The sequence below is a fragment of the Hermetia illucens genome, chromosome 3, assembly GCF_905115235.1.
Source record: "Hermetia illucens chromosome 3, iHerIll2.2.curated.20191125, whole genome shotgun sequence".
Lineage (NCBI taxonomy): Eukaryota > Metazoa > Arthropoda > Insecta > Diptera > Stratiomyidae > Hermetia > Hermetia illucens.
In genome coordinates, this window is record NC_051851.1 from 175,581,277 (window position 1) to 175,608,368 (window position 27,092).

A 27,092-nucleotide genomic window follows, 5' to 3' on the forward strand; every position below is an offset into this window, starting at 1 on the left:
CATAAGTGAGGAGAAAGGGGGAATGAAGAAATTGTTGGCTTAGTTTGTAAGTAGTACGAAAATGCGTCGCTCACTGCAGCGTTCTGTCAAGGATGCAGCAAGTCTTGAAATAGCCGACGACACATTGGGTTGGGCAAATACTGTAAACAAGAGAAGACTAGGAAGACGAGGAGGAGGAAAGGGCTATCAAGAAATGTGCAGCAGTTGTAGAGCACATGCAGCCTGCGACATTCCTTTAGAGAAGCGAAGGCATGAAAAACCGGCTAATGGGGCTGGAGGAGCTGCTGGATCAAATCTCGTACTGCATGCGGACATGAAGAGCAACAGAAGATGCGTAAAAAGTAGACACAACTATACCCCCACTACACAGCAAGCGCTAAAGGGATCGCAGCTTGACCGTTGCAGAGCGAACTTGAAAAACAAAACGAAGGGGAATCACAAGAAGAAGGCGAAGAAGGACAAGAAGCCGCGTCGTCAGAAAAACCTCCACTTAAAATTAAGGTGGAAATGGTGGAGCACTAAAAACCTGGGAAGATGAAGGAGGAATATGCCACCAGCGCAGCATTTTCCAATCGGAAAACGAAAGTGGTGAACTCCATGTCGAATTGGGCCCGAGGAAAAGAGGTAAAGTTACATTCTGTGAAGCAGTCAAAGGGCTCCTGGGAGAGAAGGCTTTGGTTTGTAACCTAGAACCTACGTGTTCTCTGGAAATCTGAATGCCTTTGCGAACTCCCGGGGCCAAAAACTGGTGGGGTTGTCGAGCAATACGCAAGGAAATTTCTTAACAGCGGGAAATTAGAATTGGATGGGTAATATGTTATATACGAATCCGGGCCGGTTACAAAAGTTTATATTATGTGAACATGTCTACAATTTACGGGAGGCCTGGGAAAAGGGTAACACATCGCAGATCCACACAGGTATACTATAAATTCAATACCTCCAACGAAATGGAGAATTGTTTTCTATGCAGGAATCGTGGCGCGTCTGAAGATGGCATCCTGGACACTACGGACTCGGGGCGGTGTCCAGTTTTCAGACCCGAGCTAGAAAGAGGTAGGAACCAGTCAACATGATTCGCATTCTACAGATATGCACCAGAGTGCAATCGCTCATGAGTTGCTAGCGCAGTTCACTGCGAAGATCAAAGTTGACCTAGAACTCATTAGTGAGCAATACAGAAACGAGAATCCAGCTACCCCAACATATCAGGTACCACTGCCGTCTTTATTGTTCTTGCCCAAGGCCGAGAGGATGGCTTTGAATGGACTCGATGCTTGGTGGTAACGTTTTTCAGGGTCTATCTAACATTGAATGAGACAATACCGAACTTTCGAGTAGGCTTGATGCTTTGAAGGACGCTATCCTGGATGCAGAGGGGTGGATCCTGGTCGGAGATTACTTTAATGCTAAGGCACCTGAATGGGAAACAGCTCACCCAGACTGCAGAGGCAAACAAATTCTCGAAATGGTTGCGGTTACAGGACTTGTTGTTTTTAACACCAGCCAAGCTACGAAGGAAACATTCTCGACGTAATCTTTTCATCGAAATCAAAGGTGTCACTGGTGAACGGGTGGCGAGTTTTGGAAAAATTGTCGGCAGGCGGCTTGTGCCACCTCGGCATTTTTCTGTGCGTGAAACGTCACGGATATGAACAATGGGAGATTTGTCAAAACCGTTAGAGTATGTGGGGCCGCGTTGGAGAGCACTGTTCCCGAACCTGATAAAGATGACCTGCGGAGCTTCATGCCTAGGGGAGCATCAAGACGTGACAAGTATTCTAGGTATTCGTGCACAGCGAAATTTGCAGAGGTCCAGAAGGTGTATCACAAAAGCCGCCAAAGTTTAACCGACCGAGAGGAGCCACGTACCATAATGACAGAATACAGAACAGCCAAAAGGAAACTTTGCAACGGATAAACAGAAGCAAAGCTTAGTGCCGGCTGGACCGGGTCGACGAGGTAACTCGAAAGATCGCGGCTCTGGAGAAATCCTGATCACTTAAGGCTAAGCAAATTGACCGCTTTTCATGGGCAGTATTCTATAAAAAACCTGATAGAGGTAGTCCTTACTACCTCTAGGAAGCGATGATATCCCGGCAGAGGTATGCAAGCTGGTGCTCCAACATCGGCCAGACCTGCTGATCGGCCTGAAAAAGAGCATTTGTCCTTCTCTTGACAAGGTATGTCTGAATGGCTCAAGTAGTTAGAGCACTGGGCTATCGTAGTTGAAGGCTGTGATTCAAATCTTACTGGTGGCAGAGGGATTTATTATCGTGACTGGATGTCGGATACCAGTCGATGCAGCTGTGAATTAGTACCTGAGTCGAATCATGACGAGCGCAATGCTGACGACGTTGCCTCCTACAGTGTACTGTAGTGTACCGTCACGGTCTAGAATGAAGTGCTCTTACATACTTTAAGGCCTTGACCCATTATGAAATGTTGCGCCAACGATTCTTACTATTATTTGCAAGGTGGTGAAGCTCGCGCGGATCAGACAAAGGAAAGAAGCGCTGCAGTCTTCTTACCGACCACTTTGTATGCTTGACACTACCGGAAAAGTACTTGAAAAGCTCATCACAAACGTGCCTCCCGAGGTTTATCTCTCCGGCAGGTTGTCTTTAGAGCAAGGAAATCCACAGTCATGCAAGCCGTTCATTGTGCGGAGGCTCACATCCGCCAAACTCGACGGCTGGTGCACCCCACAACGCTTGAAATCAGAAATGCCTTTAATTCCTTAAAATGGAAAGACATTCTGGGTACACTAGGCAATACTTTCCACGTGCTGACCTATTTTTCATGGATATTGAGGGATTACCTGAGACCCCTTTGACTGCTTTATGAGACGCTAGAGGGTCAGAGGAGGGTGGAGGTCACGTCGGGGTAGCGCAGGGATCCATCCTAGGGCCGGGCCTCTGGAAGACTTAGATAGTCTGCTCAAGCCCGACATGCCAAAAGAGTCGCGCTTGGTCAATTATGAAGATGATACTGCGGCACTTGCTCTCTTCTTAGGCTCGACAAGCCAGAAGAGTTTTGCGTGGTCGATTTTGCGGATGATGCTCTGACACTCGTTGCCGGATCTACTATTGTACAGACAGAGTTGGTATATTGATATAGCGAGTAAGTGGCTGAATGATTTCTCATGGTTTCAACATTGCATTGGATAAACCCGAAGTAAAGAGTAGCAACGAATTCACTGACCCAAGTGCGAAGTGGCTCTTGGACGAAGTCAAAAGAGTAGGCCTTAAAATAGAAAATGAGCAGTGAGAAACAGTAGAGAAGTTATTGCCAGACTCAACGAGGCTTGGGGGATACAAAGTGATGAAATACTAGTATCCTTCGACGTAAAAGCGCTGTTCCGATGAAGAAAGCCCTATACTTGTTCGAAGAATGGATCACGACACCCGAAAACTCATCCGAATGGAGGGAAAAGGCTAGACTGTATAATAAGCTGGCCTTCACGTGCATGAGTGAATCCTATTTCACAAAAAACAGGAACCTCATCGAAAATCAAAAAATCAGAAAGAAACTACGCCAGGCCTCAAGACAGCAACTGTCAACACTCTTTCAGGAAGTGAACACAGATTCTAGGCAATGGATAACATTAATCTACTCGGGTCGGACGAAGAACATCAAAAGGCGGCTTCACAAACGTGACTTCTGGATCATCTCGACCAGTAAATAATACCTACTTAGGACCCGGTTACAATCAGTCAAGGTAGCGGCACTTAAGATTTGCTGCTCAGACTGCGACAAGATTTATGTAGGGCAAACAAAACGGCAGGTGTGGACTACACCAAGGCGTTAGAACACATAAGGAGGCCGAATCCGCTAAAAATAAGAATAACCCACACGTAAAACCCGCGGTTGACAGACATATAATAGAGCAGGGACACCATTTGTCGTTGGACAACGCCAGTATTTTGAAGGAAGTGAACGACGTTAGGAAACTAGACTCCTACGGGAGTCTCCACATTTTCGAAAATTCCCACCGAAAAAAGGCTAAACACGAACATAGTTCTGCAATGGAGTGGCGAACGAGACCGTACGTACCTTTTTCTTTTGTGATGATGGGATGGCTTTCGTCAGCAGCTTTATGAAGACGCAGGGGAGCTTTCTCCAGACTCTCCAGATAACATTGTCAGAGAGATGCTGAAGATGGAACCGCGTTGTGCATTCGGGTTATTCTTGTTGCGAAGAAGATTGAGCTGGAGCGGATGGCAAGGGGTTCCCTGAGATAACAACTCCCTTCGGTATCTCCCCTCTTGTCGGTGAAAGGAATTCCTAACTTCCTAAGCCGGAAAAGCGGGATGACTATCCCCAAGTAATATGTCAAACGGTTCCAGGCTAGTTCTCTGATGACACGGAGTTGTTTAGTTAGTAGTTGTAGTTAGTAGACGTACCCTTGCAAGAGTCCAACGTTCTGTGTTTAAATGCATTCACCTACCTTTGGAGGGCAGCGATAAAACCATCCACGAAAAAGTTTGAACTAGATGTCCAGGATGGGCATCAAGAAAGATATCAATGTAGTCTGAAGGACCACTGAATGCACTGAATGGTTTTCAGCCTAAAAAACACTTCTTCTGGTCTCAAGTATGATCCCTCATGTCAGTGATTATGTCGTTCTTTATTGCTCAAGGGTATAATTGGAGGTTCACTGATTTCTGCCTTCTCTATCTGATACAGGCTTTTCGATGGACAGCACCGTCACTGTATTCAAATTGAAGTTACCTTGCCAGAAGGACCGTAGCTTAGATTAATTGCATAAACCAAATTAGTTGACCAATAAGATCACAAGTAGTGAGCTTTGTTGGCGGTCAAACTGGGCTGTTAGTTTCTGGCAGTTCGAGTTGTTAGTCGAAGAATATAATCGGAGGAAATCTAGGTATTTGTCGGGGCAGAGACCAAAACAACTTAACTTACACCTAAGTGTTCAATTCGGCTTTCTTGTTAGGTTTCTTAGAGATAGCTTGAAACCTTGAAATATTCGCTTTCATTGCCTTCGTAAAAAATTCTCACGGTCAATCTACAACATACAGTTGGACCAAGAGATGCCAGAAGAAGGAGTCCCTCCATGAAAATTTAAAACAATTAATGACGAGATCCTGGGAAACGTAAGAAAGTAAATGTCTGCAATTCAGGGTCCTTGCATGATAATGTGCAAGAGTGAGGATTTGAGAAAAACGTCGAAACACACTTCCCGAGTGGCAGTTCTCTTCGCAAAATGAGCCAGGAGCCAGATGGACTGTGCGGCCGGAATTGCTTTACGTATTACGTTTGGGTTCTTCTTGTTGCGAAGAAGGTTGAGCTGGACCGGTGGAGGGACAGGATGGCAATGTGTTCCCTGAACTAACAACGTCCTTCCTCCTAATATGCAAGTGTCCGTCTACATTGGTGAAGCATGGCTTTTTCGTGAGCTCAGGTTTTAAAGGGAATTGTGTTCAGCTGGGAGAGGATGTTCAGGATTCAATTATTGTAAAGTGTCCTTGATAACAATGAGTCTTTAGTTATTATGTGTGCGAGAAGTAGGTGATGGTTTCTGCGGATTACTCTCCCCAAATTTATGATGATGTTATCACTAAGTCTATCTTTGTCCCAGACAAATTATATAGCAATTTGATGGCTGAATAATTTTGGGTATTCTCAGGTATGTGCAGGTTGCAGCCTATCTTAAGATTAGACTTAGGCTTGAGTCCCTCGAGAAATTTCGTAAATTGACTTGTGTAAATGATTTCCTCCTTCTGACGTGTTTTCCATAAATAATTTTTGACCCAGTTTCCATATGTCCTTCCGCTTTCCACACCGCCAAATAGCCAAATCTCTTTCCTTTTGCTACGAAAAGGAGAACAATTTTGTCACCATCAGCCGCATCTTTGGTGTTGGTCACGCAATTCAATAAATAAACCCAATGACCTGCTTCCCGACCATTTACAACCTAATAAATAATTTACTCATCTCTAAATATACTGCGGATTCCATCTAAAATCTTTATAAGCTTGCTTGTATCTATTTCAATCCCGGCGCCATAAAACATGATACTGTCCATTAAAAAATCTCGTTACTCTATAAAATGTCCATCGAACTTTAGTGTCCCGCTTACATATTGGTCAGCGATGCGTCCTGATCCCGATGGCGCTATTATTTAGATACAACAACACATACAACATGCCTGCAAAACTGATGTTTTCCATCTCATCCAGCCCCCGGGGGATGCTATAAAAACAAGATGAGTGCCCCGAGGCAAAACTACACTCATCCTTAACATGGTGAATTTCACTATTGCTTCTGGCAATGGTAATGTGACCGCGGGCGTAGGCTTTTGGGGTTGATCGATTTTTCTTGTGTTTTTCCGTTTTTTTTTTCGTATTTTTCCGAGTTTGCAGAACGAAAAAAAAACCCGACCTCTGTGCTTTACATCCCAAAGAACATCAATCTAAAGTGGTTTTCGTATGCTTACAATAACAAAATGTATCCTTGCAAATACCTAGGATGGAGTGTGCGGGTACTATGTGTACTTTCTTTCAATTCGGGCTGGTGTCCTTGTTCCTTTTTCCGAACACTTCGCGGTGTTTTGCTAGGAATAAACTTCAATGGGTTGTATGCGCCATTCGGCGATTTCCATATAGAGTTTCCGCTCAATGCGGTTTTGGGCACAATCTTGTAATTTTCCAAGCGGTTGAGATGTTGCGAAAGGAGGGAATTGGGTCTTGTTGATGACCGGCTTTGCGGGGGGTGGGTATATCCATGAGTCTTGCTGCTTTTGGGCACAAAGTTGTGTCAATGTTCATTTGAGAGCAGTGCAAAGTTAAAGCTCAGTTTCGGGTTCAATTTCGAAGTGCTGGTATCACTTCTCCCAAAACAGAAATGATCAAAAAGGATAAGAACTTCAAAGGGTATCGGTGCTCATTAGAATGTCAGAAAAAACTAGCAGAGGAAGTGTCTCTTTCCCTAGCAATCAACTGCTTCATCAAAAGCCAAAGAAGTCCCCATAAACTATCTCGGAATGCTTCCGGGCTCAGCTTGTTCCCAAGTCCCCTCAAGTCCCATTCGGAAAATATGGTTTTTAATTAAACCGGTTGTTGCCTCTCCTGAATTGAAAACTTTTCCTCTCAGGCAATGAAGCTAAACTGTATCGAGGCAACTACCACTTTCGCCATAAAATAATCAATAAGTTTGCCATTGCAATTGCCACCAAAAAACCAGGAAATGAAAAAGGATTTCCAGCGGTAATTTGATGGGTTTTGGAGCTACCGCACCGAAAGGAGAGCGAGCACATCTGCAGTCTAACAAACCGAATAGATTCGCGCGGAGTTGAAAAGGAAAAGGGAAAATTGTACCCTAATGTAGCCATTAGCCTGCAGATCTGTCGATGGGATGCGACAGTGGCAATTATTTTTAGGTCAACATGTTAAATATTTATTCGAGGCTGCCACGTACCGAACAAATGTTCGTCGACCCGGCTCCATGTTATATACTAGACGACACGGAAAAGCAGCCGCATTTTCCTAAAAGGATGAAATGTTGCCGGGCATGTTATATCCCCGTCGGGATCCAAGTTGGAGGGTTGCGAAGTGTGCTTCTAAGGGTCACATACATATTTGCTTGTTTGCTAGTTTTATTGGAGTATTTTTAGTGGAAAATGTTAATAGTAAATGATGCGTTTTCTTTTGACATAATTACCTACAAAATGCGCATCAACGGAGAGGGTGCAGAGGATCAAATTTTATTTGTGTGCACAAGAGTAATGAAAGACGAATTTCCTTGATAATCCGGTGATAAGGTCGCTTTTCTAGGTAAGCATAAAGTAGTCTTTTCAATGGAAAGAATTCCTCTGGAAATGTAAGCCGGAGCCGAAGAGGGGGAGTAGGGAGGCCTCTTTCTTTGAAACCCGATGAACTCCAGGCGGTTACCATGCCTCAAAAAGTTTCAGCTCTCAAATCAGGATTTTTTTTATATTATCATGACAAATTTTGAATTTTCCTCCCTACCTCGTCGAAGAGAGAGAATAGAGAACGTACTCAATAGGAAGGGGAAGGTTCCCCCTCTCCAAAAATATGGCGACCATCGCCCACTAAAAAGTTATGGTGTCTCAAATTGGTTTAGCTTTGAACCCCACTCTCGCAGCCGGAAGGGGGAAACGGGAGATTCTCTCACATAAACTCCAAGAGTGGGTGGAGAGATACGTGGCACTTTGTGACCATGATTGCCTTCTTAACAACCTAATTAATGATAGGAAAATATCCCCTTTTCAGGAAGGATGATTATCAAAATTCTTCATTGGTGTTAGAAATCCGGGATCATCTTCCTCCCCCGCACATGCTTTTTATCCTCTCCCACTGCAGACGTTGCGTTGACATATCGAACTTTCCGATGATGATATCAAAATACCCTCCCCCCATTTGAAGCGCCATTCCTTATCGTGGGAAGTGGCCGCCACGATTTTCCAACGGGGTTTAAGAGTGAAGACTTTTAGCTTCTTTCTGTATACTTTTCTTTTCGCACGGGGGGATGGAGTTTAATGGTACTATTTTGACATACAAGTAGCCTCATTTTGCGGCGTCATAGCTTTTAAGGAGGGATGGAAGCCATCATTTTTGAGTAGTTATTATGGGCATCAATATGGGGCCAAAAGGGCTCCTACAGGCAGGGTAAAGTTACTGGATGGCACCGATCCTCCTTATTCTCGAACCAAGCTGACGCCCATCTCCCAATTTGTAACCCTGGATAACCACTAGTCAACTTGGTGGTGACCGACAACGACCCGGCATGACATTGCTTTATGATTTGGCAAACGATTAGAATTGATTGCACATAAACTGACAGCTGGGGCATTCTGTCAGCTCGTGGAAACGGCTTTCAGGTTAATGTTACAGCTATCTCCGTCCCGATAATAACCCTGGTTAAGCTGCAAGTACATTCAAAACAATGACACCATTAAGTTGGCAGTGCATGTTTATTGGGATGGACTGCTAACTAGGGCCTGATCCCGGCTCCGAATATAAACTTCCATAAGGATTCGTATCAGCCCACGCGTGACCCCCCTGCTCGCATAGATAATCACGGAGACCATTAAAGGCGACTGCACTTTCTAGAGGCGATAGCGATTTGCAGCTAAACTAAAATGACAACACCAACAACAAACAGTATAACACAACCGGCAATAGTCACAATTTTTAGAAGGATTGACAATACACCACGCGAAATGCCTTTGCAAAAAGCGCAAAGCTACGACGGTCACATACTGAAAAACTAGAAAAATCCAATGTCTCAACGGTGAAGGCGACTAGAAGTGAAAAAGGAATTGACACTGTATAGGCTAAGACTCCGGGCGACCAAAAAGGAGAGACGCCATCGAATTCTAGCTCGGAAAGAGCCACGAAAAAGATAGCAACTCCGAGCTGTGTGACATCCCTTTGTCGGGAAAATAGGGACACGAACTCTCCAACCAGCCGGAAACGCAAGTCATCTCACCGGAGAGGGTGTGCCTCATCCGAAAGCGAAGGCTAGAGGAAGGAAGGCTACTCAATAAATGCAGGGTATTCCTACGGAAAATGAAGGCTGCTACCATCGTTCAGTGAAACATCTCCATGAATGAAGAACTGCTGGACCTTATTGCACACCAGCGAAACTTTTAGAAGACAGCCGACGAGGAGCTGAGGAAAAAGCACATCGATATTGCAATCCCTAGTTGCATAAAATGCAGTTCAGCACCTTTTGAGGCACGAAAGTAGTGTTTTCCAGACTAGAAACCAAGTGCACCCCAGAAATAAATCATCCGCGTTGTCTCACTAATACCTAAGAGGTGAAGGAAGTGATGAACAGGGATCACCCAAACGTGAGCAACCTTAAGGTGGAAGTTACGTCTGTCAATTCAACAAATTAGTCATGGCCGCTGTCCCTGAGAAGACAGCTTTTCCACTGCGGGGAAGTTGTGTGAAACTCCGGAAAGTATTGTGTCCTTTGCAAGGACCGCGATCTGTAGAAAGAAGATGTGGCTGTGATCTTCAAAGAAGAGTTATAGAAAGCGAAAAGTCAACCACCATGATCCATAGGTATGCAATTGCTCACGACCTGATGGGGTGGAACAAAGACAAGCTGACTTGTTGCTCTTGAGGGAATAGTACCGAGACAAGAGTTCACCATCATGGTATGCCGATACGGATGCGAATAACTTGCGAGTGAATAGTCGAGGAGGACACAGTGGGGAAGCTGACTGAGGGTTTTAGAGCGGGGCGATCTACAATTGATATCATTGAAGAGGTGATCCAAGTGGTGAAACTGGATGAGGTCTTTTTACGATAGTCTTCCACGAATCCAGATGCCAGATAAATCGCATCTGGTTGGGTATACGGATAAGGTTGCGGCATTGGTTACCGGATGCACGGTTGAGCAAGCTCTGCGCACTCTGGGAATGGTGATGCGGCAAGTGGAAAGATGGATGGCTGAACATGCATTCTCTCAAACTTTAGAGAGAGCTGAAATCGTTGTTGTGACCAGGGAGAGGGTTCTCATAGTCCTCCCTGTTCAAGTTTTGGTTCCACTTCCTTCATGCGTCATTTTTTTTACTGATTGAAATTTTTACCTCTCCTTGGCGTGCGTGGTGATTCCCCTCAGACTCCATTTACTGGATTCGTGTGGGTTCACAGTTCCAACCTTTCGACCAAATTTCGTGTCAGTAGCCATCATTGCTTCTGAAAAAAGTGCATGTGGTAGACAGACGGACAGATAGACTGAGAATGAACTGATTTTAATTAGGTTCCCGCAAAACCATAAATAGGTATGAATGCTGCTACAGTCAGTAGCCACACAATCTTATCTACTAACACACAAATTCACTATTTCGTTGATAAAATTATCGACACATATAGTGTGACACTGAACCATCCGCTCATTTTCTAGATACTCTTGAATTCACCATAGCCAAATAGATTCGCTTATAGATACTACTGGCGATTGCTTTCACCACTCTCTGGTCGGCTCTGTTTGCAGATGACCCACACAACATGTGGTTCCATGGTGTAATGGTTAGCACATAGGACTTTGAATCCTGAGATCCGAGTTCAATTCTCGGTGGAACCTGCTGGTTGCATCTTTTTGTGATGGAGGAGTTACCAGATCTCCCATCAAATGTGACCCCAGGTGGTGGATAGGGGCATATTTATTAATGTGTAAATATCTGTTCATGCTCTTTCTTTTCAGACTGAGTTTGTCCATCTTTGTTGCGTGGACTAAGATGGCTATGGGAAAGATACTTAGAACATAGAACACCCATGGTAGACGAGAGAAAGTATAGGGCGTGCTCCCAGTCGTCGATGTCCCTCTACCGCAATGCCACGGTGGTGAACAGCTTGGCCGCCGTGGCATCTGATACTACAAGTGTTTTAGATTCGGGGAAAAAAGAAAAAGTACTCAAGGACCAAGAAAATGGACCTATTCTGGACGAGCTTGTCAAGTCTGGATCTCCGCCAATGCCATGAGCATATAAAGCAGGAACCCGGGGCTCGTAGAGAACAGAGCCAAGGTCCGGACGAATTACCCTTCATCCAGTTTGGAGCAAAAATAGTTTATATGCCCGAGTTTATCAAGAAGAACCACAAGGTGACCCGAAGAATATGGTGAGGGCTAACAGAGTCCTCTATAACAGATCGCAGTAGGACGAAGGAAATTCCAAAGAGAAGTTCAGAAGGAGGAAAACACATGGCCAAATTGAGAATGTCGACTAGTGTAAGGAAACCAAAGGGGAACGAAAACACTAAATGGATCAAATTTACCAACAAAAAGGCGGAAAGGAAAGCAAAAGCATGAATGCGCCCAGAGGCCATTGCTGCATCAAGCGAGGGCAATCTGTCCTTCAAAAAGGTTAAAACTGATCCCGACCTAAAAGAGCTGAGCACAAATGTTAAAACAATCCGAAGAATCCAGAAAGGGTGTGGTCGGCAAGCCTTACAATGCACTATGAATCAGGCAACTAGTGGCTTTGTGTGGCCGAAAATAGGCGTGTATCTATTTACAGCTGCAACACCGCACTTAGCCTGACACTATCTGAATTCAAGGAAATGATTGAGAATCTTGTTCTCGACACAAGGGGCTGAAGTCGAAAAGTGATTGCCGTTGACTTCAACGCTTGGCCACTTGAGTGGGTTAGCAGAAAAACAAATGCAAGGGGACGCAGTCTATTAGGCCGTTCATCTCCATAGATCCTGTACCTTACTCTCTTGTTGAAGTTTATCAAAGGGTCATTCCCTGAGAAAGAAAAGAGGGCCGGCAACTTTCAGGGTTCTTTGAATTTGCCAGCAGTCACCAGAGAGTAAAATCCCTGAATTAGATGGACTGCCGAATAAGACCCTTAATGAAATGTAGATCGGACATATTCGCTGAGTTGTTCAAAGCATGCGTCATCCGTCGACTGCAGTGCCTTGGTGGTGGACTACCTGGCGACCGTTGCATCGAATACTACCAATAGCCTGGAGAAAGAGGCATATAAAATGATTCCATCACTCGCGAGAATGCCTGCTCGAAAAATACAAAAAGATGCTTCACAGACTGCTCGTTCATCAGTTCACAGTGGGTTCACTACGCAGCTAGTACTTGATCCATTTAAGAGAACCTCGGTGATCTTCGAAGAAGCATGGACCAAGGGTGGCAGAGAGAAAAGTGCCACACCTAAAAGAAGATTATAGCCCGAATCAGGAATGAGCAAGTGAAATACCATACGCCGATATCCTTAGGAAGGTCAAACCCAATCCGGAGTTGATGGACCTTGGGGAAAGCATCAGCCTAATCAGAAGCTGCCAAAAAGGAGTCTCCAGGCAAAACGGCTGAAAATTTCCTTGACAGGGAAGAGAAGCCTCTAGGAGATGAGGAACAAATACGGGGCAAAAAGCAGGAGATTTTGAAACAATGTAAAACATTGATGAAATCACGACCAAGGAGGATATCCTCGAGGCACTAGGAAAAGAGATCAGACCACTTGATTTGCAAGATTCCGTAATGAGAGAACTGAAGAAGGGATTTAAAGGCACGGAAACGGCATCAATAAGTTTTCCAGTTGAAGCGGAGTTCAAACTGCTGTCGATTGGTAATGCAAAAATAGATTTTGTCGTTTGCAGGTATCTCTCGAGTCTAGTCACCCAAATGCCTTGAATTTAGTTTCATAACGGCGAAATACTCCAGCGATTGCGATAAATCAAAAAGGAGCAAAAAGTATGGAGGAGAAGGTCATATGTTCAGGGGGTGCAAGGCTGACCCAGAATTTATGCTTTGCAGGCGGAAGACATGTTTTCAAGGAAGAAAGATCTGCCAATGATCTATAAAAAGATCAGACTTCGACGAAAAACGGGAGGCATTTGCAAACCATCGAGGTAGGCTTAAAAAGGGTATGGTAACCAGCAAGCGAGAGAGCTTCAAGGAACTTTTCCTGGAAGCAGACTAAAACCCTTGGGGAAGAGCATGCTGGCTGGTTATCAAGAAGATGGGTGCTGTCCCCAAGGGAGCCCTTAACTTGCCGTTAAAGCCAGACCAGACTTGTTTATCAGCGCATTTGAAGTATCCATGTAACAAAAAACTTTCCCCACTCGGTGGAAGAGGCAAGAACTAGTTTTGTTCACGACGCGACGCCTGCTAAGCAACCAGGACATCCATGAACACACCACCACCCGATTTGCTTTATCGACACGGAAGGAAGGCTCGAGAGTGTCCTCTAAAATGGATGGTCTATCCGGACGATGAATTCGACAAGCCCACTCAATGATCGACCCCATAGACGTAGTTTTGAAGCTTCCGTTCAATTCAGCCAGCAGGGAGTGGATAATTAACTTATTAGCTAAAACAGGTGTCCTTAGTTACTTGGCTAAGCTCCTCAGAAGCTACCTCTGGTACGATACGGATGAGGGACTCTAGAAGTGCACTGTCGCACCACAGGATTCAGTGTTCGGTCCTCCTGTGAAACGTGATGTAGAACAGTTTCCTTGTCCTAAGATGATCTAGTTGGTTTGTTGTTGTCACAAAACAACGTGAAGACGTTAAAATGTATTCTAACAAAACCATTAGTGCCATAAAAGAGTCCAGGAGATAATTTAGCTGCACTTCATGGAGCAAAAGATGGAAGTGGTTTTGATTACCAACCATAGTAGAAGCAATACGATTCAAAACCGATTACCAAATACCTGGGGGTGATGATTGACGTTAAGACCAATTTCGCCTGGACTGTGGCTGTGAGAATGTTAGCCTATCGTTAGCGTGGATGATGCCTCACATTGGACGCCCAAGATGCAGTTGCAGATTACTTGTGGCCGCAGTGGTTCGCTCAAGACTGTTATACAAATCACCAAGTTGGGAGGAAGCACAGAAAGAGCAATCGAAGGAAAGTAAACATGACTCACCGTTTAGTGGTGCCTTCGGAAAAATCTCAGGCGGGTCAGCGGATCTTATTGCGGGAATGATCCCGATGAACATTCTGTGTAAGTGAGGCACGCCGTCTGTACGACAAAAGGAGAATGAATCTACCTGAAAAGGATACAGAATACCGAAAGGCGGCAAGGCGGGAGTCGCTGGAGAAGTGGCAGCAAGGGTTAGATGGCTCGCATGGGGGTCACTGGACCCGTATTTTCATTTCCCATATTAAGGAGAAGATTCAGTAATGACACGGCGAGATTAACTGCCACTGCCAACACTGAAACATTCAGCCAACTTCGATGAAGCCACACAATTTTATCTATTTCACTGTTTTGTTGATAAGATTATCGACACATTTAGTGTGATACTGAGCCATCTGCCCGTTCGGTAGATACGCTTGAATTCATCGCAACCAAATAGATTCGCTTAAAGAAACTGCTGGCGATTGCTCTCACCTCTCTCTGGTCGGCTCTGTTTGCTGATGACCCACACAGCATGTGGTTCCATGGTGTAATGGTTAGCACATAGGACTTTGAATCCTGAGATCCGAGTTCAATTCTCGGTGGAACCTGCTGTTCGCATCTTTTTGTGATGGAGGAGTGGCCAGATCTCCCATCAAAAGCGACCCCAGGTGGCGGGTAGGGGCTTATCTATTAATGTGTATATATCTGTTCATGCGCATTTTTTTCAGAATGTGCATGGGGACTCATCTGGGTTTGCTCATGATTGATGTGAGGGCAAAATGGCTTTAGGAAGGATATCCAGAAGAAGGAGTTAACATAAGGTGCAGGACCCCGGAATTTCAGTACCGGTGCACTCGAGCGCAGTGCCTGGGTGGTGGACAACTTGGTCACTGTGGCATCTAATGCTGTAGATTCGGAGAAATGAGTGTCCAAACATAGTACCATCTTGCCAAGAACGCCCACAGCAATTGTTAAAAAGGGGTGACAGCAAGACCCCAGGACCAAGAAAAGGATCCATTCAAGAGAAGCTCGTCACTCTGGGATGCTCTGTCAATGCCAAAGACCGTAAAGAAAAGAATACCGGAAAGGTCTGTACAAGTCAAAGGTGAACGAGCGTATAGAAGCAGTATTTCCATCGGGGAAGCCGGGAAGCCCTGATATGGGGGAATTACCCATCCCCAGTTTGTCTGAGTTTATCAAAGACAGTCACAACGTACAATAAGGCATAAAGCCATATTACCAAGGAGTGCAGTGGAGGACTCCAGATACCTGTTGGGTCAACGAAATGCGGGACGGGATACCCGGTATATTGCTGGAAGTAGTAAATACCTGGAGTTCAGAAAGGCGTTGACTTCAATCAGAAAATACGCTTAATTAACATAAATCTCCCTCACTGCAGGGTCGCTCAGGATTTACTTGAGTAGACCACATACGAATCTGAGCATCATGGTGGCGTTTGTGCTACAGATTTGACTGGTGGAACAGCGATATGAGGGTGCGGTCGTCAAGTCATACAATGTAGTATGAATCAGCCAGCCAGTGGCTTTTTGTGGGCGAAAATAGGTTGTGTATACGTTTATCGTTGCTATACCTAAACAAGTCTGACACTATCTAAATTCGAGGAAATTATTGAAAATCTTGTTCTCGACACAACACGCTGAATTCCTAAAGTGATTGTCGGTAACTTCAACGTTTGGCCAGTTGAGTGGGTTAGCAGAAAAACAAATGAAAGGGGACGCAGTCTATTAGGCCGTTCATCTCCGCAGATCTCGTGCCCTATTGTCTTGTTGAAAATTGTCCCCGAGCAAGAAAGGACGACTGGAAACTTTTGGGGAGCTTCGAATTTGCCGGTGATTACAGTGGTCACTAGAGGGGAGCCACTGGAGAGCTGTGGTAGAATGAGCATCAGTAAAGCCCTGGGATTGGACGGATTCCGAATAAGATCATCAAGCTTCCAGTAAAATTTAGACCGAACATGTTCGCTGAGTTGTTCAAACCATGTGAGAGTTCCAAAAGCACGAAAAGGTGCATCGTAGACATCAGTTCACAGTGGGGTGACTAACATGTCGCAGGAACTAGTACTTCGTCCATTTAGGAGAAGCTTCGCGATCCTATGATCACCTCCAAAGTCAACGTTGTTGAAGAAAAGAAGTCAGTGAAGCAGTGTGGGGAAACCATACAGAGGAACAGTGTCAGAATTCGGAGCAATCATCGGTCGTCCTACTTGGTTGGGACAAATGGTCTGGTTTGTTAGTGAGCACTATACTCATAGCGACCACCGGATAATATTTCAGATCTAATATGGACCATGCGGCAATGTACGTTCCCGCGGAGGTGGAAATCAAGGCTGGTTCGTGATAAAAGTTTGAAGAGGATGCATTCATAGAAATGCTATTGGGAGGCCACGATCCCGCGGCTTCAGAAAAAGTAGCGCAAATGATATGATGCTTAATGAGAGTATGCGATGCTGCAATGCCGTTTCGAGTGTTTATCAAGAAGATGAGAGGACGAACAACACAATTCAGCTGACCGCAGCTTCTGTTCAAAATCATGGCATTCTTCCCCCGGATAAAGGGGACCGCAAAAACATAAACGATCATGGGAGGTCTACATCATACCTGCGGAGGAACCTGCAGAGATTTGTCGGAAAATCAGCGATAATAAAGCTCCTGGCTTGGATGCTGTTACCAATAGAGCTGTTAAACTCACTGTTAAGGCCAGGTCCCACTAGCTTATCAGAGTATTTGAAGCATGTGTGGTTGAAGGAGCTTTTCCCACTTGGTGAGACAAAAACTAGTCTTGCTCCCGAAGCCCAATAAGCAGCCAGGACGCCCATCCTCATACCGCGCTTGCTTTATCGACACGGGAATAAGGCTCTAAAGGGTCACCTACAATAGACTTCTCCCTGTCATAAAACCTAGGGATGGCCTATCGGAACGAAGCCCACTCAACTATCGATGCCGTAGACTTGGTTTTGAAGCTGACTCGAGACGCGATGTTACAGGAAGTATCTACACCAATTCAGGTTGGATGATTCTCCCTTCTGCCCTGAATGTGGTTTCATACCTGAGGACCTGGAAAATGCCATGTTTTTTTGTCCACGATTTTGTTAGAAAGGAGTTGTCTCGATGACTCTCGAAAAATCAACATAAGCCCCCAGAACAGAACTTGTGTACGGTGAAGTCCACAATCAAAAGGATTCTGGCGGCATTTGGCCACTTAAGGCGCAGTCCTCCCTGTAAAGTAATGCTTTGCGGAGGTTCCGTGGTGAAGGAAGAAGGAGAAAGTGGGTGTGGTTTTTGGTGGGTGAGAATTCCTCACACTGCTGCAACCTGGCGTAGCAGTGTCTTTCTAACAAGAAGATAGACAGATAATGAACCGATTTTAATAAATATTGAGTCTATGAGAACACAATTTTAATCTTTTATGACAAAATATTTGAACTATTTGTTAAGATTACTTTTATTTTAGTTGTGTTATTTATAACTTTCCCACTTGCTTAATTAGCATTAACGGAACGAATAGACAAGTCGATCAGACAATGAAACTCTGCAGAACACTGAAACATTCACCCAACTTCGATGAAGCGGGACAATTTTATCTATTTCACTATTTTGTTGATAAGATTATCGACACATTTAGTGAGACACTGAGCCATCTGCCCGCTCGGTAGATACGCTCAAGCGTAAAGCAGCCAAATAGATTCACTCATATCAAGTGCTGGCGATTGCTTTCACCACTCTCTGGTCGGCTCTGTTTGCAGATGACCCACACAACATGTGGTTCCATGGTGTAATGGTTAGCACATAGGACTTTGAATCCTGAGATCCGAGTTCAATTCTCGGTGGAACCTGCTGGACGCATCTTTTTGTGATGGAGGAGTGGCCAGATCTCCCATCAAATGCGACAGCAGGTGGGCGGCTAAGGGCATATCTGTTGATGTATAAATATCTGTTCATATTGTTTCTTTTTAGACTGTGCATGGGCTCATCGGGGTTCGCTCATTTCAGGTGCGTGGACCAAAATGGCTGTGGTAAGGATACACAGAACATTAAACAACCATGGAAGACAAGGGAAGGAGTAAGGCGGGCTCCTGGTCGTCGCCACCGTGGCATCTAATGTTGCAAGTGTTTTAGATTCGGAGAGAAGGGTGTTCAAATTTACCGAGAATTCCAGTAATAATATCAAAGAAAAATGGGTTCAAAAAGAGGCACAGAAGGAAGTATACTCCAGGACTAGGAAAAGGACCTATTCTAGAGGAGCTTATAGAGTTGAGATCTTCGCAAATGCCAAAAACCGTAAAGGAGAGTGCACGGGAAGGGTCTATACGAGTCAGATGTGAAGGAGCGTATAAAAGGGGTAATTCTATCCGGGGTCATGTCCGAATTTATAAACGTGAAGTACTGCATACACCAAGCCATAAAAAATATGGCAAGGGCGACCAGAGTCCTCTATAACAGATCACAGGAAAACAAAAGATATTCCAAAGAGAAGCGGAAACCTGTTCTCCCAATAGGCCATTAAACTGAGGTCTAACCGGTCGACAAGCCACACAATGTGTGTATGAGGTGGGTGTGATCCATTGTACTACTATGTACTATGAATCAGGCAGCCAGTGGCTTTCTGTGTGCGAATTTACGTGGTGTATACATATATTTACAGCTGATACGCCCAACCAAGTCTGACACTGTCTGAGTTCCAGGAAATACTTGGCTATACTAGAGGTCGAAGTCCAAGAGTGATTCACGAGGCTTCAATGCTGCTTCCTTAATTGGGGGCCTGAACCTTCCCAGTCCTGCATATCCTGTTGCGTTAGCGAGGATTACGCCCACAGCGACCATCAGGCATTTTAGCTATGGGGGTAGCCCCAGGGCAGAGAACCATTAGGTACGAAACGGAGAAAGATGTCTGGATCTGCAAATTCTTCGAACGAGGAGACCTTAATAGAGGTTGGGTTAGACCAACCTAATATAGTGGGTGCCTCAACAGAAAGAGCTCTCCATCTGGCACAATGTTCCACCAAAACATGTGACGCGTCCCTGCCTTGGAGATGCACATTCTCCGGTAGGAAAACTACTGTTGGAATAATGAGTTGACCAGCTTTCAATCAGTCTGCCACCAAGCTGGACAAACGGTTCAAAGGGCGATAGGCAACATCGATCAAACCCTTGAGGTAGCGCGTATGGAATCGTGGTGGAATGGTTTAGAGGCCATTAATCTTTACAGAGAAGGGGCGCCGACAACTTCAAGCGACCTTTAAATGTGACAGCGACTTCAGTAGTCACCAGAGAGGAGCTACTGGAGATTTGCGGCCCCTAAGCTTACCGTGAAATCCAGATCGGATATGTTCGCTGAGTGACTGGGAGCGTACATGTCCGAGCACGGAAACGACAGAAGTTAGCCAAAGGCTGGTAAACCTTCTGGTGAACCATTTTTTCTAGGGAAAATGCTAGATTGCTACCGGTTGTCGAGAGCCAAGTAGGTATTTCAGATCGACAGTATTTTTGGCCCCCTACATAAGGATGGACGATTCCGTAGCCTACATAACGACGAAATCTATGAGCGATACAATGACCGTCAGGTTGTGAATAAAATCCGGCTCAATAGGTCACGGTGGGCGGGTCACTTAATCCGTATGGATGAGGATGATCCAGCCGGGAAAGTCTATAAGGGCAATATCTAGAAAAAGAAGACGAGGCAGACCCTGCCCAAGATGGAGCGATGGCGTATGTCAGGACGCCAGACAGCTTTTAGGGAAATCGAATTGGTGGTTATTTATATTTGGTTTTCACTAATACATGTACGGAATTAGTGTGTTAAGCTTGGAAAGAATTGAGATGTTACGATGGGTAGTAAAATTTTTCCACAATTGTTTATTTGTTTATTTATAACTTTCACCCTTGCTTAATTAGCGGAACGAATAGACAGGGGGACTATGAAATGGAACTCTACATAAGGTTGAAACACTCACCCAACTGGCGATGAGACCACAGAATCTTATCTATAAATACACAATCTCACTATTTTGCTGATAAGATTATCGACACATTTTGTGTCACTGAACAATTTGTTGTTGTTGTTGCTAGATAGATTCGCTAACAGAAATTGGTGGCGGTTACTCTCCACTCTCTCTGGTCAGCTCTGCTTGTAGATGACCAACACAACATGTGGTTCCATGGTGTAATGGTTAGCACATAGGACTTTGAATCCTGAGATCCGAGTTCAATTCTCGGTGGAACCTGCTGTTCGCATCTTTTTATGATGGAGGAGTTGCCACATCTCCCATCAAATGCGAAGCCAAGGTGGTGGTGGTTAGGGGCATGTCCATTGATGTGTAAATATCTGTTCATGTTCTTTCTTTTTAGACTGTGCATGGACTCATCTGGGTTTGCTCGTCTCATCTCATCTCAACTTGAGTGACGGCGTAGGCCAGGACGCCAGAACGCTTTTAGGGATATCGAATTGATGGATCTCGGCGCAAAACCGGGATGTCTGCAGTTCCTTATTAAGGCAGGCCTAGACCGGATACCGGTTGTTGCGCCGTTGATGATGATGCTAGACTTGGGAACCCCCCTGGCAGCTTTTGGGAGTGAGCAAGCACTTTCTCGGTCGGAATATCTCTCTACCGCAGTGTCTTCTTCGGGAAAAGAGTGTTCAAACATTGTACCATCCTACCCAGAACATAGGTAATAAAATCAAAGAAAGGTAAGTCAAAAGTAGATGGCTGGACTTCGAACGGTATCGACGCCAACAACGTTTGTGCAGCAGGAAGTACTCCAAGACCAAGAAGAAGACCTAGGAGGACCCAGGGGGAGCCCAATTCTGAGGTTCCCACCAATGCTAAAGACCATAAAAGAAGGAATACAGGAAAGGTCTATACAAGTCAAAGGTATAGGAGCGTGTAAAAGCAGTAATCCCGTCGGCGTTCATAGTGAACAGAGCTCTGATCCGAAGGAATTGGCCTTCAACCGGTCTGGGGCAAAAATAGTTGAGCTGTCCGAGTTAAGCAAGGTCAAGCACAAGGTTCACCAAGCCATGAAGAATATGGTAAGGGGTATCAAAATCCTCTATAATGGATCAGAGAAGGATGAAAGAAATTCCTTGGAGAAATCAATAGGGGCTCCCAATGCCTGTTGGGTCCAGGAAGGGAGGGACAGGATAGAGGACGTATTGACGGATGTGGTAAATGCCTGGAACTCAGGAAGGCGTTAACTGCATTGAGAAAACGGGGCTTATTCAAATAAATCTCAACATTGCAGGGTCGCTCAGGAGTTATTTGAGTACACCACCTACGAATCTGAGAAGAAAATTGTCATCATAAGTGAAACTTATAGAAACCGAGAAACCGTCACAGTGACGTATGGACTACAGATCCCCAACAAATGCCCCCCATAGACGCAGTTTATTAGAGCTTTTTGGCCATTGTATATATTCCTGGCCAACGATGGTGATGTAAACACCATTCGGAAGAGAAGGTCTGCCTAAATTGCAGAGGCTCAGAGGGCAGTAGGTAGAATCGATCACTGGCGAAAAGAACACGCCTAAAAAGAAGCCCGCCGAACCTTCATACTGGCCTTCCAGGAGAGTAAAAGGGAATGATTTAAAGAGCTCTGCACACAGGTGGATATAAACCCGTGGGGCAGCGCGTATAGAATCGTGGTGGGAATCATTTCTACTGATCACGTGTCCTTCTCTCGCGGAAAGAAAGGGGCATCTATAACTTCCAGCGAACTCTAAATGTGACGGCGATTTCAGCAGTCATCAGAGAGGAGCAACTGGAGATTTGGAGTAGATTAGGCGACAGTAGATTCCCGGGCCTAGATGGAATACGAATGAGGCCATCAACCTCGCCACCAGACACACACACCAGACATATTTGCTAAGCTGTTCAAAATGAGCATGTCCGAGGGAATATTTCCTGCAGCACGGAAGCAATAGAAGTTGGTACTGTTGTCCTGGGCGAGTAAACCTCCAGGTAAATCATTCTTCTATAGACCTATATATCGTCTGTCCACTGTGGGGAAAATGCTGGAACGAGTTGTGCTTTCAATTCTGCCAATTGGAACCTGATACGGAAATGCTTGACAACGATTGGTATTTTAACTTATCTCGATGGTATTTTTGATAATTATTTACAACAACGTAGGCTTTGATATAACATCGCTGATGGGCCCCAGGAGTACGTTGTTTCCGGAGGTGTCCCACAAGGTTTCACACTCGCCCCATTGCTGCGTAACTTCATCTAAAACGATGTGCTAAATCTTCCTGCCGCGAAAAAAGCTCCGGTGGTGGGTTATGATGACGACATAGCACCGGTTTTGGTCACAAAGCAGCTTATACTCGTGCGAAGTAATCAGTGCTGGTAAGGGGCGAGTTCTGGTCTGACACTTGCAAAGGGAAAAACGGAGGCGGTCCTCACCACCAATCGTTGTAGAAAAAATTATGCCCGCATTCCAAGCCGGCCATCAAATACTTGGGAGCGATTATAGACGCAAAGGTCAGTGCAATATGTTTGCGACAAAGCATTGATTGCAAATATGTCCCTGGCAATGATAGCGTGGCGAACGTGAGAAGGCTATGATATACCTCAGCTAACGCTCATAAACTGAGGGTACTCTACACGAGGAGAGCCCTAAGAGTGTGCTCTGCCTTTTGGACTGCCTCAGATGGTGAAACGTTCGCCATCTCGGAAATGATATCGATTAACGTCTTCGGAGATGAGATGGCGAACATCTCAGATAAAGGACACCGAAAAGGAGAGGTCCGTAAATTGGTGTTGGGAAAGGGTCGGTGGGTCGCTTGGGAAAGGGACGGTGGATACACGGGCTTATCCCTACCATTAAGGACTGGTTGAAGGGACGGCACGGTAAGATTAATTATATCCTTACTCAGCTTTTCACAGGACACGGATGATATCACCAGGGTTAAACTGGGTACTTCACCCGATTCTTCAAACTGTGATGGAGTCTCAGAGGACTCAGAGTACGTATTCTTCCGCTGTCCAAGATTTGTGGAAGAAAGGAAGAATCTGGAGGAGACAGATAGACAGACAGTAAACTGTTTTCAACGAAATCTTAAAAATTAAGTCTGTGGGAATACAATTTTAAGCTTTTACGACAAAGTATCTAAACTATTTGTTAAGATTACTTTTATTTTAATTGGCGAAAATTTAATAAATAGATTAGTAGGTGGGAGATTAACTATCTATGTTTGGTTTTGACTAATTTGTGTAAGTAATTATGGTGTTAAATTTGGGAAAAATTGAGCTATTACGATGGCTAGTAACATCTTTTCATAATTGCTTATTTATAACTTTCACACTTGCTTAATTAGCATTAGTGGAACGAATAGACAGAATAGGGATTATGCAATGAAACTCTACAGAAAATTGAGACATTCACAAACTGCCGATGAAGCCATACAATCTTATCTACCAACACACAAATTCACTATTTTGTTGATAAGATTATCGACACATTTAGTGTGTCACTGAGTCATCTGCTCGTTTGCTAGATACGCTTGAATTCACCATAGCCAAATAGATTCGTTCATAGATACTGCTGGCGATTGCTTTCGCCAGTCTCTGGTCGGCTCTGTTTGCAGATGACCCGTACTACATGTGGTTCCATGGTGTAATGGTTAGCACATAGGACTTTGAATCCTGAGATCCGAGTTCAATTCTCGGTGGAACCTGCTGGTTGTATCTTTTTGTAATGGCGGTTGTATCTTTTTGTGATGGCGGTAGATAAATCTTTGTTCGAGAGAGAAGAGAATGGTTGAGACTATGAGATGATGTGAAGATTTTCAAAAATAGCAACCCACATGCCGAGCATTTCGTAAAACGTGTGTTTGGGCCCGAAATTATAATAGAAAATTCGAACGTAGGTGAATGAATTAGCAACGAATTGACGAGTGTTTTTTGTGGCACGAGATAGTAGTATGTGAATCTTTTATTAGTTGGACATGAATTCAACTATGAATTGACTGATAAATGGATGCAAACAATTATATTGATTTTCTTATTTAATGGAAATATAATTAGTAATCAAATGAACTTGAGCTAATTATACTAAATAAATTTGCATATGAACCATTTGAAATTTATAAATGAATTGGTGAAATTTGGATTGCGATTTCAAAACTAAATACGTTAAAGGCCACCTTTTAGATTAATTCAACAAAAAGTCTGCAACTGGTGTTGCTTATGTTTGTAAATAGTAAAATTGTAATATTGACTATTTGAAGATATGTTTTGTTCATTATTTATAAATGGCAATAAATGATAATAATACTATTTCTAATTTAATAAATGTGAAAAATAAAGAAAAATATATAAAACCCGAAACAAATATCAACAAATAAAAGATACAATAGAAAAAATATCTACTAAATTTTAAAAAATTAACATTCAATAAAAGGTAAATATTTAAAATTCATTCATTTGATTATAATAAAAAAAAGATATTTAACTGTTTAATTTCAATATCTTTCTAACGGGTCCTGTGGCGCAATGGATAACGCGTCTGACTACGGATCAGAAGATTCCAGGTTCGACTCCTGGCAGGATCGTGAGGCATTTCTTTTAAAAAATATTTTTGGTACTTCCCAATTAAATTTTAGAAAATGTTTTTTGATTAAAGTTGCTAAATCCAACAAATCAATTTTTTTAAATTTCTAAAAATATTCATATTTATTCCAGTGTACATATATATACAGCGTTAATTTGGCCTATGATTTTTTTCTACCGAACTCATTTCAGATACGGAGTTGTGAAGCCTTGGACGAGTTTTCGAATAGTTTCCAGCAGCGTTAGCTGAGATTGTTGGCTTCAATCCGGTCCTCTCATAACTCTATGATTTTTCAGGGTACAAGGGTGGAAAGCATAACTTTGGCCAAGTCTGTTAATAGTGGTACACTTTGCAACAAAATTTCCATTTCCATTCCCTGTAGTATTGTTCATACTTGAGGAAAATATACCATGAAATGAAATTAAAAAAAGATACTTGAGCTTCAATGTGAGTATTTTTTTCTGTATCATTATATTTACATATTACTGGGAATTTCCTCATATCGGGAAACCTCGGTCAAAATAAACCTAGATGAAAATGTCAAAAATACGTCAAGGTCTGACGCGGAAAGTAATAAAGGAATGCATGTTTTAGTTTCTTTACAAAAACTTGAACAAGCCCTAGCGCAAAACAGTTAGAGTGAGATTCAAGGAAGTGAAAAACTGGTCAAGGGTGTGTAGACAGAGAATATAGAGTGTAAAACGTAGAAAATGACGCCTTATGTGAAGGATTTAAAAGCGGTAGAACTGAAGGCGGAGCTGGTGAAAAGTGCGCTATTAATTGCCGGAAGTAAGACTGAGGTTGACAGCCGTTTACTGCTAGCCATGGAAGTGGAGGAACATAAATTGAAAATATACATCTTTGAAGGCGATCCCGAGGAGATCAAGCAAGCTGCGGGAATGATAAAAGCTGAAAAACAAAGCGAACTATTAAAAATGGAATTGGCTAATTTTAAGACAATCGGCATCGACAAAACGGGAACGAAAGGTCAGAAAAGCCTGAAAGCACTAGAGTTTGATTGACAAACCTTCCGGAATATCTACAAGACCTAGTTCAAGACTGCAGTCGTAAGTAGTGGATGGAGTCAACAAAAAAGGGCTAATGCATTATTTTTTTTTCTAAGGAGACTAGCTGCTGAGAAATTGGAGACGACCACCAAAAAACGGCAGAGTTACTTCATTTCAATACGGAGGGGAACACAATGAAGAACATCTACAAGACGGAACTTTGAAATAGAGTCCAGAAGCACTACAATAACTCGCCTAGGACATCAAGAGATTGGTTTTGCTTTCTTTTCCGGCAATGGACTAGGCAGATAGAAACGAAGCTGCTGTGGATGCGGTCATCCAGGCCCTGTGTGGTGCAGAACTGCAACAGGAATTGAAACTGGCCGACAGCACGAAGATTCAGCATGCAGCCTCCAATTCGAGACCGCAAAATACACATCTGGAATTCTGGAACTAACGAACGAATGTGAATGCCGGAGAATGACCGCCTCCGAATGGTCGAACAAATAGGGAGTTATCCGTTGTTGGAATTGAGATCAGACTTGGTATCTGAGGCGTGACTGCAGAAAGCTAAGGAGAAATCATTACCCATATGAACGGTAAGGTGTGGAACGTCGAGATGAGGATTTGAAACACGACAGCTCATCTAGGAGTGCGAAAAACAAGCAAGTGCCTTCTTCGTGGGACAGAAGTTGGCTTGTAGAGTCGGTGCCCTGGAATCGTCATCTCTCTCGACTTCACCGTGGCGATTACGATTTATGCCTGAGCAAACTTATTTAAGGATTGAACTATGTTATAACAATTGACGCCAGTGCGACCAGAACGATACTAAACAGCCACGTAGTGGGGGGTAATTAGCTGCACAGAAAAGAACGGTATGCCCTCCGAACAACGACAGGTGAAAGGGCCAAAATATATGTGAAAATAGTACGGGAAATCAAACTGGACGATTGGAAGTTTTTCCATGAATTCTTAATTGCCGATGTCACTGATGAATGCATGCTTGGAATGGATTTCCTTCCTATATATGACTGCAAATTGAATCTAGGTTGACGGATGTTAATATTGCGAAACATCGAAAATCAATTTGCGGTAACCTTCAATCCAACCCAAGGGGAACCAATGGTTTACCAATTTCAACCAGAGGCAATACCCTC

General features: G+C 44.0%; 1 protein-coding gene and 6 non-coding genes across 10 annotated transcripts in view; 6 read left to right on the forward strand and 1 right to left on the reverse strand.

Annotated features, from left to right (window-relative positions):
* The window catches only part of LOC119650585 (uncharacterized protein DDB_G0284459), a 268,771-nt gene that overhangs the window by 159,228 nt on the left and 82,451 nt on the right, over positions 1 to 27,092 (reverse strand). The gene's annotated exons all lie outside the window — the stretch shown is intronic.
* On the forward strand, positions 11,011 to 11,082 carry Trnaq-uug. The gene has a single exon. It is a non-coding gene; the product is annotated as a tRNA-Gln (tRNA).
* Positions 14,897 to 14,968, forward strand: Trnaq-uug. Its single transcript has one exon. It is a non-coding gene; the product is annotated as a tRNA-Gln (tRNA).
* Trnaq-uug lies at positions 18,142 to 18,213 on the forward strand. Its single transcript has one exon. It is a non-coding gene; the product is annotated as a tRNA-Gln (tRNA).
* Trnaq-uug lies at positions 20,530 to 20,601 on the forward strand. The gene has a single exon. It is a non-coding gene; the product is annotated as a tRNA-Gln (tRNA).
* Trnaq-uug lies at positions 23,982 to 24,053 on the forward strand. The gene has a single exon. It is a non-coding gene; the product is annotated as a tRNA-Gln (tRNA).
* Positions 24,857 to 24,929, forward strand: Trnar-acg. The gene has a single exon. It is a non-coding gene; the product is annotated as a tRNA-Arg (tRNA).